Below are 18,067 nucleotides of genomic sequence, written 5' to 3' on the forward strand. Positions count from 1 at the left end.
GCCTATAAACTTCGTCGTGTTCCCGCTCCATGGAATAATATACCATCTTGTGGAAGGGCTGCTATTCGGTCTCTGAGAGAAAATCTGGATCTAATAATTCTTCTGGATGATATAGGTAATGCCACTGTTATTCTCTCAAGTGAGGATTATGTCGCCAAAATGGATCTTTTGTCAGAGGAATCGGCATATCGGAAAATCAAAAATGATCCCACGAGTGCAAACCCGTGATGAATATCTGAAGTTATTAAGCCGGGAAAGTCTACGAAATCATATGGCACAAATGCTATTTAACCATTATAATATAAGCCGTTGCTGAATTCAAAAAGTAAGAAAATTTATACCTAAAGCCGTAACAGAGGCATAACCAAGCAGTAAACAACGTTAAAAACATTGAAACCTTTACGAATAGTAATCGCACATTACCATCGTTCTGGCACAACAAGACCCAGTAGGCTAACATTCAACTGTATCACAAAGATTTCCTCTTGTGGGGAAATCACAACTGTACAAGTCCATGCCGAAAAATGAAGCATCCGCAGGGCAGTTGCTTAACCCACTGTCTTTTATTGTGTACACGACCATTTTTGAAGTATTTGAAGTTCCATCATCTGGTGTAAAAGAATAAAATCAGCCGAGGTCATCCTCACTCCTGTGTTGTCATGGAACCAAAGGTTCCATGTCAGAAGGGTACAACGGACAAAATTTCGTGACAGCCATTCCCCCATGCAGCGTGAGAGGGAACACAAACAGTCGCGCAGCATGGGGGAACGGTTATTACGAATATTTTTCCCTTTTTACTCTTTATCTTCTTTTGTAATTTGAGTGCATGTGTATCTCTCTGTGACTGTACTACAGTGCACATATATTTATAACTTCTTCTTTGACTTATTATCTTTGGGTTGTAGCTTCTCTGGTTAACTCTTGTGTGTTAGTCTACTGGGTCATTTTGTGCCTCAGCGGTGGTGGTGTGCACTTATTGCTCTTAATGGTTTTAATGTTCTGAACGTCGTTTTCTGCTCACGAATAAATTTCAGGAAGTTAATAGCACATCACAGCTGCCCGTGAAGTCATTTTCTGTGATCACTCTCCGTGCTGGCAATGAGAAATAACAACACGCACTACTTGTACCTAGTAATTTGACGCTGCATCCTGATCCAGGGTTCGCTTCTCCGAGTAATACACTACACAGTCAGCTGTAATGTTATTTGTCCACTTCGCCGCTCGACGCGCTTCGGTCTGTACAATAGGCGAGCTGTCTCTAAATTACAGATAATGTTTTCGCTTGCTCGGGTACACTTGTATATCAAAGATTCTTTTTAGTCTTGTTCCTTTATATTTACGAATCTGTTTCATTGGTAGTACACAATGTCACTTCCTCAAACACATTTATGTAACACATTACGATATACACTCCTGGAAATGGAAAAAAGAACACATTGACACCGGTGTGTCAGACCCACCATACTTGCTCCGGACACTGCGAGAGGGCTGTACAAGCAATGATCACACGCACGGCACAGCGGACACACCAGGAACCGCGGTGTTGGCCGTCGAATGGCGCTAGCTGCGCAGCATTTGTGCACCGCCGCCGTCAGTGTCAGCCAGTTTGCCGTGGCATACGGAGCTCCATCGCAGTCTTTAACACTGGTAGCATGCCGCGACAGCGTGGACGTGAACCGTATGTGCAGTTGACGGACTTTGAGCGAGGGCGTATAGTGGGCATGCGGGAGGCCGGGTGGACTTACCGCCGAATTGCTCAACACGTGGGGCGTGAGGTCTCCACAGTACATCGATGTTGTCGCCAGTGGTCGGCGGAAGGTGCACATGCCCGTCGACCTGGGACCGGACCGCAGTGACGCACGGATACACGCCAAGACCGTAGGATCCTACGCAGTGCCGTAGGGGACCGCACCGCCACTTCCCAGCAAATTAGGGACACTGTTGCTCCTGGGGTATCGGCGAGGACCATTCGCAACCGTCTCCATGAAGCTGGGCTACGGTCCCGCACACCGTTAGGCCGTCTTCCGCTCACGCCCCAACATCGTGCAGCCCGCCTCCAGTGGTGTCGCGACAGGCGTGAATGGAGGGACGAATGGAGACGTGTCGTCTTCAGCGATGAGAGTCGCTTCTGCCTTGGTGCCAATGATGGTCGTATGCGTGTTTGGCGCCGTGCAGGTGAGCGCCACAATCAGGACTGCATACGACCGAGGCACACAGGGCCAACACCCGGCATCATGGTGTGGGGAGCGATCTCCTACACTGGCCGCACACCAATGGTGATCGTCGAGGGGACACTGAATAGTGCACGGTACATCCAAACCGTCATCGAACCCATCGTTCTACCATTCCTAGACCGGCAAGGTAACTTGCTGTTCCAACAGGACAATGCACGTCCGCATGTATCCAGTGCCACACAACGTGCTCTAGAAGGTGTAAGTCAACTACCCTGGCCAGCAAGATCTCCGGATCTGTCCCCCATTGAGCATGTTTGGGACTGGATGAAGCGTCGTCTCACGCGGTCTGCACGTCCAGCACGAACGCTGGTCCAACTGAGGCGCCAGGTGGAAATGGCATGGCAAGCCGTTCCACAGGACTACATCCAGCATCTCTACGATCGTCTCCATGGGAGAATAGCAGCCTGCATTGCTGCGAAAGGTGGATATACACTGTACTAGTGCCGACATTGTGCATGCTCTGTTGCCTGTGTCTATGTGCCTGTGGTTCTGTCAGTGTGATCATGTGATGTATCTGACCCCAGGAATGTGTCAATAAAGTTTCCCCTTCCTGGGACAATGAATTCACGGTGTTCTTATTTCCATTTCCAGGAGTGTATGTTCGATTCCTCGTGTTTAGGAACATATTCATAATTTTTAAAGTTACTACATATCTTAGTATATTCTTCTATTTATTGAAGTTTATACAATTCACGGAATACTTCGATTCTAGACCGGGTTACTTGCTTATCTATTGCTCCTCAATACTATATGAATAAGCGCAGACCTGATGCATTGTCCATTGGATATGATGAAACGCGGACATTGTTAAAATGTCTGAGCTACACCAATACGTCTCACGAGCCAAGCTTTACTTTCACCAATATCTCTATTACTACTTTCTGAACTTCAAAGAAGCTCTCCTGCATATTTTACGCTACTATCAGTACAGGAAGCAACTTTCGTTGTACATTGTAATGCTTCTTGTACAATGTGGGCGTCTTTTGTGCGTTTCATCAATTGTATGATTTAGATAATGTTTTTGTAGCCCTTTTGTAAGCGCGGCATAACTCAAATTCTTTTTAGTTCTTTTTTCTGTATAGTAGTACTGACAATGCGGTTACTTTTCGAGAGTGCTGGCGTTTCAAGTGACTCTGAGTCGGAATTCTACATGAGTACCGTTAGCACATGCGGGAAAATCTTTAATTTCAATGTTAAACTTCGAAGACTCGACGCAATGCCGAAATCAGGAAAACACACACGAGCGTGGAACCCTGAGGTGCGTTCTTACCAAGAATTATTCTCACGAACTTGTCATCGGCTTCCCCGAGATCTCCAGAGAGGCCCCTCTGGACAGCCTTTATAGGCAATCCCAGAAAGGGCCTAACTGCTCCCCTAATAAGGGATCTGAAAATTGAGTTCACTAGCTCCCACCAACAAGTTACTAATTCATCTGGCAATGACCTTCGTGTTTCCGGAATCGGGAACAGTTTCACTAAATTCCTAAGGCAGGACACTAAAATAAAATGGCTCTGAGCACTATGGGACTCAACTGCTGAGGTCATTAGTCCCCTAGAACTTAGAACTAGTTAAACCTAACTAACCTAAGGACATCACAAACATCCATGCCCGAGGCAGGATTCGAACCTGCGACCTAGCGGTCTTGCGGTTCCAGACTGTAGCGCCTTTAACCGCACGGCCACTTCGGCCGGCCAGGACACTCTTGCAGGAATTTGTGGAACTTTTGGTGTGTGCTTCGCCCAGCGCTTCCAGGGAAATAAAATCAAATGGCTCTAAGCACTACGGGACTTATCATCTCAGGTCATCAGTGCCCTAGACTTAGAGCTTCTGAAACCTAACTAACTTAAGGACATCACACGCGTCCATCCCCGAGGCAGGATTCGGACCTGAGACCGTAGCAGCAGCCCATTCCAGATGAAGCGCCTAGAACTGCTCGGCCAGAGCGGCCGGCTTCCCAGGGAAAGACACACATGCAGTCACATGTTTAGCTCGTGGAGTAGAGTCTGTAAGACCAAACACAACTAGATATTGGCAAGTGGTGAGCTGAACACTCCACTGAAAAGTTTACTAACAGGTGGAATTCTCACTCCTTCAGCCGTCCTTTCGTCCTATTGTCTACGTTCCGGCAGGATCAGCACTGCGCCGGCCTGGGTAGCCGAGCGGTTCTAGGCGCTACAGTCTGGAACCGCGCGACCGCTACGGTCGCAGGTTCGAATCCTGCCTCGTCATGGATGTATGTGATGTCCTTAGGTTGGTTAGGTTTAAGTAGTTCCAAGTTCTAGGGGACTGATGACCTCAGAAGTTAAGTCGCATAGTGCTTAGAGGCATTTGATCAGCACTGCAAGGCTCACTCGGCAGTTTGGCTTCGGTTTACTAACGCGAAAACTGCACTTGGAGTGACTGCTGGATCCTCAAGAGCGTCCGAAAGCTTCACCTTAGTAAGTGACATAAATTCTAATTTCATACGCCAACCTGTTCACGACAAAGAGAAGTCTCAAGGATGGACAGACAAACACATAGACGGATAAATAATGACAAAAAACATATTTTCGTCTTACATGATTATAAATTTAACATTTTCGGATTTTTTTGCACCTGTGGTTTGAAACCTTGCTTCTTAGCGACTTAATCAATGGCAAGTACTCTACAGATTTTGAAACTGGATTTGCTAGTTTCAAAAGATGTGTATTGAATGGTCGAATCTTTTGATTCAATTGACTTACAAGCTTAAATGTCTTACACCGTCAAGAAGACTGAAACCTGTTCCAGAGAAAAAAGGGTCTTAACAGACGCACAGATAGACAGGTCGATAAAAAATTATAAATATTATTAAAATTATAAATATATTTTCCGTGTGATATAATTACAGATTAGCAATTTTGAGATTTTTTTCCCTTATTTATACTGTGTAAGCTTGCTTCTTCCCAAATTTCATGATTCTACATCAACGGGAAGTGCCCTACAGGTTTCGATGAGTCAGTTTTCTAGTTTCAAAATACGAATATGTCACATAAATGACCGTATCTTTTGATTGAATTGACTTAGAAACTTAAAATTTTTATACTGTCTAGGGACCATAGACCACATGTGACACAAACTTTAAGTTTATGCGTCTACCTCTTCTTGAGGGAAAATGTTCTTAGCAGTAGGACAGACAGACAGAGAGACAGACAGAAAGACGGGCGGACAACAACAAAGCGATCATTTAAAGGATCCATTTTCGCTGACCGAGGCACGGAACCTTAAAAATGTGAGGAGAAGCCCTGAAACAGGCCGCCGCCTCACAGCCTCTGTGCAGACGCGCCGACGGAAGCTGCTACGGTGGGGGGAATTCCTAACGGTCCGTGGTGCTCCAAACATTGCCGCTTTGTCTGTGTGGACTTGTCTTGCTACGCGCAAATCTTTGTGTTATTCAAGGTACGTCACGCAGCTGTAATACAATCTTGCACGGCCGAGAGAACAGCGCCTGTTCCTTGGGGCGCTGTTGACGTGGGATCGTTGAGAACCTGACTGTCGTTTAGTATCGCCTCCCTGGATGCATCGCCTACATATTCGGGTGACGAGTGGAATCGCGACGAATGAGAGTAGCACTTCCTGAGAACGATGTTCTACGAACATGTCGTTGTCAAATTCCAACACGCTCTGTTAGATGATTTTGTTTCTTACATCAGGCATAATTACCTTTTCACAAATGGACAACATTCACAGGAGATGATTAGAAACCCCGTGTGTAACATTTCCTTACATGCAAAATGTAGATAGCGCTACTCCTACACTCGGAAATGCTAATCGTTTGCATCATGTAGTATCCTTCAAGCCTATTTGTTATATGTCGGCGTCAAGGCGTTGCAGTTTTGAAGGCCAGCAGCATTTCAATTAATCTCTCACGAAAATTGGGGAAATCGCATCTACACATAGTGAACACTATTAAATTGTCATCATCTCTCGATCGTGTCAAGAATATACAAAAAATTAATATTCATCTTTTGGAATTTAGTAGCTACTAAGAATTTCTAATCAATACTAGTTTTTGATGACTCCTGTTTCATTCTCCGCAGTCACTCATTTTGTACTAGCATAGCTTGTTCCTGAATATAATGCAATCACAGAGTTTGAGAAACGTTACTGGGCAAATGATCCACAACAGGTCGGTGTCAATGGATTTGGCAGAAGTCTCTCCCAACTCGTATTTTGCGACACATAACTGATGAATTAGGAACCAGCTCTTGAAAAATAAATGCACTAACAGAAAGAAAATTGCACATTGTAGAGTAATGAAACATTTACCTAGGTTGATGTAAGGGGTAGAGAAGACACTGCCAATGTAAAATGCTGGTACGTTAGTAGCCGGTCTAGCCGTCAGAATGTTGAATGCAAGCATACAAACGTTCATGCATTGTGTTGTCCAGGTGTCGGATGTCAGTTTGGAGAATGCAGCTCTGTGCCTGTTGCACTTGGTCGGCCAATACAGGCGTGGTTAACACTGTTTGTAGGTGACTATGGAATTGTCGTGCGATAATATTCCAAATGTGCTCGACTGGAGACAATTATGGTGATGAGCAGGCCAAGGAAACACGTCGACGCTCTGTAGAACATGTTGGGCTACAACAGCGGGATGTGGGCTTCTAGTTTCCGAGTCCTATAATTGAAAATAAACAGTAATAAAGAAGTTATTGTAGCCTCACAGAGACCTCTCTCTTCTGGCCTTGTATCCATCTTCTTCAGAGAACCGCCGCCCCTAATTTTCTCATAATGTCGGTGTCAGATACTGCAGTAGCGTTCGGTAAGGGACCGAGGGTCAAACACTTAACTCCTTTAACATACACCCAGTGCAGGTTTCCTGGGCACTCTGCTCAGTGCACTGAGTCACGTTCCGTAGTTTTATGGGTATGGCGACGGAAATGGCATGACGCCAGCCAGTGTAGAGTGTGTGCCTGGCTCAGGTGTGAAAAACTGTAGGTACCCAGAGAACATCTGTAATTTCTTAGCTGTTGGTCAGATACCAACAAGGTTTTTATATTAAATAAGAATTGTATAGTGTAGACGCTGTAGGATGAGTAACGAATATAGGAGTAACATCTACATTGATAATTAATGACAGGCATCGTGTAAAAGCCGAGGATAAAAATATCACCCATGGTCATTGGGTACCGTCTTTGATCAGTAATCAAAACGTACTTGGTTTCAGGTTCGAGCATAGCCACAACTTAAACAGTGAATAAAAATTATCAGCAATGGCGGCCGAAGATTTTGGCATAAGAAGCCACCCTCCCGGCTTTGTCAGAAGGCTGACCTACGGAGAGAGGTTTAGGTCACTCTCTTGCCCTTGGGGTATGTAACTGCCTCTAAAAAGAGAAAGAATCAGCAGTGGACAAGGCATGGGGGTGTAGAAGGTTAAGGGAAACCACTATATTAAGGACAGATATTGTGTGTCCACATGACACCTGGCCTGTAGTGGAAAGAGTGTTATGTTAATCTCTTTAAATAAAATATTTGGAAACTAGCACAAAGAGATATATTCTGAAGATGAGCTTAACAGCTTATGCACCCAAGATGATAACAAGAATAACATATAGAATGGGAAAGGAAATTGAGAATCTGTTAGAAGCCGATCAGTTTGGTTTTTTCGAAAGATAAAGCTATCAGACAGGTAGTCTCGACGCTGCGCTTGATAGCGGAGGAATGGCTGAAGAAAGATTAAGACACTTTCGTAAAATTTGTCGAAGCGTTCGACAATGTAAAATGGTGCAAGAGAAATATGTGTAAGCTCATAGGGAAAGACGGGTGATATACAACATGTAAAAGAACCAAGAGGAGACAATAATAGTGGAAGATCAATAACGAACTGCTCTGACTAAAAAGGGTATAAGACAGGGATGTAGTATTTGAAGAAGCAAAGTCGGAAAAAAAGCTTAAAGAGTGACATTAAAATTCACGATGAATGCATATCAATGGTAACATTGGCTGCTCACATTGCCATGCTCACTGAAAGTGAAGAAGTATTACAGAATATATTGAATGGGGTGAACAATCTAATAAGTTCACAATACGAATTGAGAGTAAATCGAAGAAAGACGAAAGTAATGAGAAGTAGCAGAAATGAGAACGGCGAGAAAATAATCAGGATTGGTGATCACGAAGTAGTCGAAGTTATGGAATTCTGCTACCTAGGCAGCAAAATAACTAGGACGAGCGGAGGAAGCAGGATATCAACAGCAGAATAGCGCTGGCAAAAAGGGCACTCCTGGCTTAGAGAAGTCGACTAGTAACAAACATAGGCCTTTAATTAGAGGAAGAAATTTATGAGAATTTAGGTTTGGTGCACAGCATTGTTTGATAATAAGACGTGGACGGTGGGAAAACAGAAAGAAAAGAAAATCGAAAGACTTGAGATGTGGTGCTGTAGAGGAAAGTTGAAAATTAGATGACGTGAAAAGGTAAGGATGAGAAAGTTACCCACAGAAGTGGCGAAGAGACGGAACATGCGAAAAACACTAACAAGAAGAGGATTCACGATCAGAAGACATGTGCTGAGGCATCAGGGAATAACCTCCATGATACTAGAGGGAAGTGTTGAGGGTAAGAAATGATGGGTGGCAGCATAGTCAGTAGCCAGACGCCTTAGTATGGGTGAGCGCTATGACAGAGTGTTTGCCTCACCAGCCATAATCACTTGCTGTTTCTAAGCCCCATAATTGTAAACAAATACAAATAGCCCTCACTGGGACCCTGTTCCGCAACCCGTGCAGCCATCTTCGGCAGAGAACCGCCGCCCACGATCAGCCATACCTGTATCCTTTTGCTCCTCGGTTGCGTGCTCTAAGTTAAATTCATGGAATTTGAAGAATAATATCACGAATTTATTTTCTTCTGGCTGGTAATTATACGGATTATAAAGAAAGAGCGAGACAGAATGATTTTCTAGAGTTCCTTACAAATAAGTACTATCTTTAAACAACAAAGACAAAGTTGAAGACGATAAGAAGCATTCGTTCATACTTCCGGTGATTACATGTTTACGAAGAGTAGAGGAGACAGCGGCTAGTTGGCATAGTGTTTACTTTACGATTTTTCTACTACTACCGTAGTACTGTCAGCTTTCATGATCCATGCTGCAGATAGTGGCACCCCTTGGCTATTAATTAATGATGAAAATATCACGTAGAATTGCACGCTGAATTCGTAAGAAAATGTTTACGTCTATGCCAATTTACCCCACATGGCGGGAAAGTTGGCACACGTGCTAGGGTAAGTTGGCATGGTTAACATGTTCTGAAGAATAAACACAAGTTAGTAACTTAAACACTTTTATTTCCATACAATATGAAGGACAAATGGTGTTAAGACTTTCTTACTTTTAGGTCTTTCATTTGCTAGTACATTTGTATTAATGTCTGTCAAAATGGCAAAAATATAAAATATGATCATAGAAAAGTTACATGATAATAAAATAAAAAATAGCTACGAAATTATAGAATCACAACTTCCTGTCAACCAAGAAAGTAACTCGATTGCTCACTTGAACTGGTGGTTTTATTTTCCGCACAATTTTGCTTCTGTTATACCAAATAGAGTCGTGAACGTCAGGCCATCTCCAAATTTTCTTTCCTTTTACCATTGTGGAAACAAATATTTCGTCACCATCAATTTCCAATATCTTTCCAGGATACAGACGTGCAGTATATTTCACCATCACGAAGTCTTCCATGTGACACTGCTCTCAACTGTCTTCTTGACCACCATTCATGCTGTTCTCTTTGGTAGTCGATGTTGGTGGGCATTCGCGATATGGTGGAGACTTGGCCTCATATTCCTCTTCAGTGTCTGTACTTAGTGGAAAATCGAGGCTATTCTCAGAATCAGCATGACTTATTATATCTCACGTTTCGTCTTCGGATTCTATCATTTCTGAATCAGTTGCCCGAGAATGTTTTCCCTTCCTCTTTTTTTGAGTTGCAGCTCTTTTGCCTGTCTTCTCTAAAATAGGTCTACTAATTGACATTTACTTACTTTTTGCCAGCACAGTAGGAGTGTCTGTCAAGATAGCAGTGTGTTTCCTTTTCCTACCACGGTTAGACAGTTCTCGTGGTCCTTCTTTTGGAAAAGATCGAATTTCTTCTGGTGTTGCAATTCGGGACGATGACGGTATACTTGGAATAGGTGTATCAGTGGAAGACGAGATGGAAGGTCTATATTGAGGAGGCGGATCAGTTACAACGTCGGCATTCACAGTCTGGAAGGAGACGGGCGATCAGTGACAGATGATGGCAGGAAGTCGAATGCATGAAGGATGTCAGGATTGAAAGGGCAAATCCCGCTTACTCTAAACCCTGCGGTGATACTGGGTGGGGTTGTTGCAAGCGGAAAAGCTGTGTTCGCGATGCTAGGTATATCACAAACTGAAATCGTTTGGCCAGGATGATTACTCATCCAAGAATCACAAGTAGCACTGGTAAATGTCTTAAGTGGCCCAAACACACTCCGGTCCAGAGGTAGCAATTTATGACTGCAGTGTGGGGGAAATGATAGGACAACTACCTCACTTTCTGTCAGTAAATAAATTATTTCAATAGACAAATGAGAGTCGTGGTTGTCAAGCAGTAGAAGTGTTGGGCGATTCTACTAACTTCTAGAATAGCGAATGAAGCACTTGGAGAATTTAATAAAATTTGTTTCCACCATCCAACCTGTCAGCATCACCGTCAGAGCCAGCTGGGGCGTCTCTAACAAAATCTGGTTTGTATTTAGCTCTAGGAAACATGAAGAATGGATGGATAGCATTACCTCCAGCTGATAAACACGTTTCAAGCGTTACGCGACTGCCCGTTTCAGCAGAGGGCATCCTTTCAATTTGTTTCAGAGCTTTCCGTGCCACCGCTGTTTGGTTTCTGTACACTGTTTCATCCATATCCATATATCTAGAGCTTGCAACGTCACTCTATCCAAAATCTTATTAAGCAAACTGAAGAAATTGTTCAGATTTACTTAATTAAAACTGTTGGCCCTAGGAATGAACGAAGATTTAAAGTACTGTACTATATAGTGTAAATGGGAAAATTCTGCCCCAAAAAATATTTAAAAGGGTGATAAATAGCTAAGTTACCGCACATCATAGCTTCAAGTTCAATGTTTTCCGGGACATTCTTTACGAAGGCATTTCGCATTGCCAACGGAGTATAATTTATTAAAACAAAGACTCGACGACACGATGAAATGGGTGCAAACCCTAAAAATAGCGGTAGCTACGTTTTCTCTTCCTGTAACATAAAAAGGTAGGGGAAATAAGCTCTGACATTTTTCTAAATCAAAAGAAATGCTCTTGATTTTCTAGGAAGCCTTAAATCCAGTTCATTAGAAATATCGAATGCTGATTAGTAAGACGTATGTACAAAATGCCTTGTGCTGTATAACGATATCTGTATGTACTAACGATGTAACGACGTTTAAAATCTGCAAAGCATTTACAGAAAAACCTCCCGCCATGCCGTACTCAAGTGTTTGTTTGGAGTCACCACACCAGCAGTCAACAGTAAATTGAACACTAACCTCAAATTACGAAACGCTGACAAAGACAAAGTGCTTTATATCGATATTACGAACATTGCTACGCCATATTCTTTCTTCCAGTAAAGCCAGTGAAGTTCGGAGTATAGGATAGGTGCTGGTAGAACCGCAGCAGTGAGGTGGAACGTCAGCCGTGCCTGAATAGCTCAATCGGAGTCTTTGAATACTACGTGCAAGTCAGCTATATTGGCGAAGCGTTGTCATAGTCGACAGCCCCTAGCAGCCCATAGAAAGGTTGAGGTGCAGCCTAACACCCTGTGGTTGTTAAGCACGTAGAAATGACACGTTTGTATATTTTTAAAATAATATCACCAATCTGCATGATGTCAGTTGGTTGTTTCTGTTGCTACTGTTCTTCTACCACAAATACTTATTTAATGGAATGAAATGTATTTTACTGTTGGTTACAGGAATTTTATTAGTACAACAATCTGCATATAAGAAAATGCTCTGCATCTTATGTGAGTGCGTTACCTGGGAAAAGTAAAGGCATGGGAGTGTAAAAGTTTGGTCAAATCGAAGACATTTTGTTCATGGGACGGAACGTGGAGGTCTGAGGCTTACCCAGCCTGTAAAGAAGGACAGGCGCTGATTTGCGCCAGATCTGCCCCGAGTGCTGCGGCAAGGAAAATGTTTCAGAGCGCATCGTAGAGTGCACATTATTGGGTTCCACTGCTCGCGGGAAACGACCCGCAAGGTTCACTTATGCTGACTCAACGACATCTTCATTATGACTGCGAACGGGTGGGGGACACGAGATTAATGTGTTTGAAAAGTGGCTCAGTGGAGACTTGTCGCCTGGTCGGATGACTTAACTCGTAACTTTCTTGTTACAAAAGGTCATAGGCATCCCCAACGAGGGGCAAGAGGAGGCACACTGCCCCCCCCCCCCCCCCGCTCCCCTCGTAGGAATCTGGATACAGCTTTTTTATTCTTTTTATTCACTGCAGAATTCTCACGGATTTCTAGCAGTTATTGTCTGCGAATCCATTGAACTGCTGGTTTAACACTGTCTATCGAGACGAGAAATATCGCAGTCTGGCCAGTCACTGGATACCACTAACTTGGTTTTTCTTAGTTGTCACTGTGTCCTCAGGAAATTAAGCCGATTCCTTGGTGTGAATGCGGTTTCGGAATCGATATGCATTCAAGATGGACGCGAAGCATTACAGAACCGTGCTGAAATAACGTGTTCAATCTCTCCCTGTCTCTTTCTCGTTCAACCATAATCGACCTGCAGAAAGGAACCGGTCTAACACTCTGAAGTATGGATTCCGTGGCCAGTACTCAACACGTTAACAAGGAAGCACTGTACGTGACAGTCCTCTGGTCTCAAACCTCATAGTGATGTACCTTCCATTTGATGCACACCATTTGTTTGTGGAAAAAGAAAACCTACGATAGGTTGCTGATTGTGCATTCAGTTTTACATGAAAAAACTATTTTTTATGACACTGGGAAGAACATAGCCACGTTATATTGTAGGTGGATACATCTATATGTTCTCCAAAATACATCAATGGAAAAAATAGAATTCTACTATCTCCGCCAGAAGAGAGGGGTAAAGCGTAAAATTTCAAGGTCAAAGGAATGTGCTCTTCAGGAGTGGCACCATAATAAAGTCAATGGGTGCAACACAGCGCCCCACGCAGTCATAGCACGAACTCTGCATTCCAGTTGGCATGTTGCACAATAATGTGACAAAGTGGGAGACGAGATTTGCCCAGGTGCAGTCCTACGCTGCTAAAAGTTTATTCCGCCGCAAATATGAGGAATGTTTTGGGAGGTTTCCACTCATATATTGTCCCTGGGTTACGCTGTACCAAACCAACCAAAACATGTAACTTTGAAAAAAAACACTTTTGTTGAATTTCAACTACGCCCATCGACACTAAATAACAAAATTCACGAAATTAATTCAGTAGATTCATTAACGCGAACACCTGTGAAGTTTTATAAACAAAATATGTGTTACAGTTGGCATCGGAGTTGATGATACCTTTTTAAAACTTAAGTCCCTCTTTCTCCACTTCTATTAACGTGGGATTTTTGTTGATATCCAATAGAATTTTACAATTATTCTTTTTCCCTAGTTAAAATTTTTAATTCTCAGTTTCGATCTAACATTATGGGAGTGTGAATAAGTTATTTTTGTATTTTCTATTTTTATTTCATAACTATTTGGATACCCATGGATTTAACCATATGAGAATGAAATTTCAGATCGTAGAACCAAACGTGGCACCCATATTTGTGTTAATAAGATAAAATGTTGTACTTCGAGTTTACTGTTGAAATACGCTTTCTGATTTGGTACTAATGTGATCAACTTCCAAAATCATAATTGCTTTGGATTGGGGGCGTCCACTTTGAGGAAAATCTCGCTGCCGCTGAAAAAGACTAACAAAGGTATCTTGATAGTGAGATGCGTGGGTTCTAGGGCAGCACACACACAATTAAAGTAACTGAGAATACTGAATAGTAAAACAAACAATTCAATTTAGGTGATTCTATTTAAGTAATTGTAGAATGCAGCTGTCTGCCCCACTTTGACTAGAGTTGCATGAACACAAACTAAATATTGTTCTCTAAATTAGAGTCTGGAGAAAACTTATTTTCTTTCTTGATGTACTACTCGAAGAATAGTTCAAACTATTAGTACTCAGTAATATCTCTAGGTAATCGATCTCTGTCCATACACGATAATTCTATTCACTGTTCTGTTTCTACTGAAGACTAACCACTGTCTATCTAACGGCCACTGTTACTGAAGACTAACCAGTGCCTACATATCGGCCACTGTTCTGAAGACACGACGAAGTCCCTAGCAAGACTCGGACTGACTGACAACTTGCAGCTGACAACGTCCGTTCGTGTACAGTTAATTACGCACTTTTCTCTTTCACGTGGGGATGCCGCTCCAAGGGGTTGTGATTCTTGCGGTCAGCGTGATTGGTTTTGTTAGCAGCGATCTTGTAAGAGGGCCATGACTAAGGAATTTATTGCTAGCGCACTCGAGCAGATGTAATTTCCATGGATTTCTCACGCGCTGCCTGCGATATGTAAGTTATAAGAGAATCTCAGAGCAGAGAGCAGTGTTGGCTGCAGTAGGAACTGTGGCAGTAGGAGTAAGTAGTTGCTAGGAGTCGTGTGTATCGAGTTGGCTGGGCCGGTCGTGGGGAGCGATGGCGGTGCCTGAGCGATGTAGTCTAATGCAAAAGCAGCCTCGCGCATATGTACTATTGTTATATCAAGTCCCATGTAAATGTTTTTAAAAAATATCTTAATAATTATCTCCCTTATAAAAATTAACTTTTGACAATCATTCATCTCAGTTTAAAGAATTTACTAATTTCTCCAATGCATGGTCATCGCGATTATAGTAAAGAAAAACCAGTTGTTTCTTTTTATACATGACAAATCTATCGGCCAACATTGTACTGGGCTGTGACAGAAAAATTTCTTATAGGAGCAGACATATATGCGTTATCCGCCGACTTCATTGAGGTAAGAATTTTCAATTTATTCAGTATGATCATTCAGGCCCATGACGCAGCACTGCTGACGTCTAAATTTACCAGTTTAAATTCACAGTCAATTATTGAAAGGTTATAAGTCAGCCACAATTTTATTGAGAGATTAGTCACAACTTATTATTGGTAGGTTACGGAATTATCTGTTGGTAGGTTACGCTGAATGTGAATGGTATATATACTTATATTTTTTACTGTTGGGAGGTATTTTTTTATCTGCTGTGAGATTACACTAAATGTGAATGTTATATATATATTTTACTATGGGAGGTTACAATCTTCCTGCTGCTTCTGGTACCAAATTTCGCAAACTCTTCTTGTGTGGTAGCCTATCTCAGTACACGACATTAGCTAACTATCAGTCTTTTGAGATACAGTACGTTTTGCGTACTTCCTATCAAGTTTAGCTCTTGAAACACGATACAGTTTCAAAGTAAATCAGGTATATCAAATCTTACACCTCCCCCAACACCCACTGGAAGAATTATCTGCAGGTGCCCATGTACCACGTCGATGGTCGTTTCCAAATCCAGGCGAACGGGTGTTCGAAACTTGGACCGCTCCACGAACACAGGGCGGAGGTGTTCGGAGTATGCAGTGGGGCGTCCATGGAATATGAGGGAATAATCGAAGATTCTGTGACAACTGAGCCCATGAACCACCTACTGTGGACCATCTACATCTCTTCACTCCTGATGTCTTTCCCAAACTCCTAGCGCCTTAAAATATGATAAATGAGTGTTTCAGAAGACCATAATAGACTACAGTGTTCCAGGAGGATGATAGTGACCTCTCGTTGATACACTACGTGATTAAAAGTATCCAGACACCTGGCTGAAAATGACTTACAAATTCCTGTCGTGCTCCAACGGTAATGCTGGAAATCAATATGGGGTTGGCCTACCCTTAGTCCTCATGAGAGCTTCCACTCTCGCAGGCATATGTTCAGTCAGGTGCTCGAAGGTTTCTTGGGGAATGGTAGCCCACTCTTCACGAAGTGCTGCAGTGAGAAGAGGTCTCGATATCGGCCGGTGAGGCCTGCCACGAAGACGGCGTTCCAAAACATCCCAAAGGTGTTCTATAGGTTTCAGGTCTGGACCCTGTGCAGGCCAGCCCATTACAGGGATGTGATTGTCGTGTAACCACTCCGCAACAGGCCGTGCATTATGAACAGGTGCTCGATCGTCTGAAGATGCAATCGCTGTCGCCGAATTGCTCTTCAACAGTAAGAAGCAAGAAGGAGTTTAAACATCAATGAAGGTCTCTGCTGTGATAGTGCCACGCAGAACAACCCCTAGGACAAGAGAGTGACATGAACCTCTATCCGCTCCTCCGCCCTCTTTGACAAGGCCGTTGGCAGAATGAGGCTGACTTGTTATGCCGGAAGTCTTCGGCCGCCAATGCTGATTATTTATCAAAATTTATGCAGTGGCGGGGATCGAACCCGGGACCGAAGACGTTTTGATTATGAATCAAAGACACTACCACTTTTTTTTTTTAATCTCATTTTGTTCGATTTTGTACGTTGTAGCTGCTCTGGGCGGAGTCGAATGACACACGTTTCACTTCGTTGTTGGTCCATTAACTCAGTTTTTTTATTACAGAGGGCAACTATCCCTCTGACCGAACACGCTGAGCTACCGTGATGGCGATTTGTTGGTTGGTTGTTTTGGGGAAGGAGACCAGACAGCGAGGTCATCGGTCTCATCGGATTAGGGAAGGACGGGAAGGAAGTCGGCCGTGCCCTTTGAAATGAACCATCCCGCCATTTGCCTGGAGCGATTTAGGGAAATCACGGAAAAAACCCCAGACCACAGGTACCACTTGCTAGGTGGTAGCCTTTAAATCGGCCGCGGTCCGGTAGTATACGTCGGACCCGCGTGTCGCCACTATCAGTGATTGCAGACCGAGCGCCGCCACACGGCAGGTCTAGAGAGACTTCCTAGCACTCGCCCCAGTTGTACAAACGACTTCGCTAGCGATGGTTCACTGACAAATTACGCTCTCATTTGCCGAGACGATAGTTTAACGTAGCCTTCAGCTACGTCATTTGCTACGACCTACCAAGGTGCCATTATCAGTTACCATTGATATTGTGAATCATGTACCGGCAAGACCGACGTTCTTCATTAACGAATTAAAGTTAAGTATTCCACCAGCTACGTCCGTTTTTCTAAATTCTAATTTCCTTGTCCTGTTCCAGACCTCACGCCAGCCTGCGTGAGCTAAAACGCGTGCTTTTCTGCCTCCTATAGTAACCCGGTGTTGGCTCTCCGGCCAACCACAACATACTCCATGTCAGCGACCTCATTATTGATAAGACATCGTGAGAGAGCAGCATGGAGCGCTCAGCGGAACTCACGGACTTTGAACGTGGTCAGGTGATTGGGAGTCCCTTGTGTCATACGTCTGTACGCGAGATTTTCAAACTCCTAATCATCCCTAGGTCCACTGCTTCCGATGTGATAGTGAAGTGGAAACGTGAAGGGACACGTACAGCACATAAGCGTACAGGCAGACTTCGTCTGTTGAGTGACAGAGACCGCCGTGAGGGAAGAGCGTCGTAATGTGTAATAGGCAGGCATCTATCCAGACCATCACACAGGAACTCCAAACTGCATCATCACCCTCTGCAAGTACTATAACATCTAGGAGGGAGGTTAGAAAATTTGGATTTCTTGGTCGAGCGGCTGTTCATAAGCCACACATCACGCCGGTAAATTCCAAACGACGCCT

Source organism: Schistocerca serialis, chromosome 7, assembly GCF_023864345.2.
Source record: "Schistocerca serialis cubense isolate TAMUIC-IGC-003099 chromosome 7, iqSchSeri2.2, whole genome shotgun sequence".
Taxonomy (NCBI): domain Eukaryota; kingdom Metazoa; phylum Arthropoda; class Insecta; order Orthoptera; family Acrididae; genus Schistocerca; species Schistocerca serialis.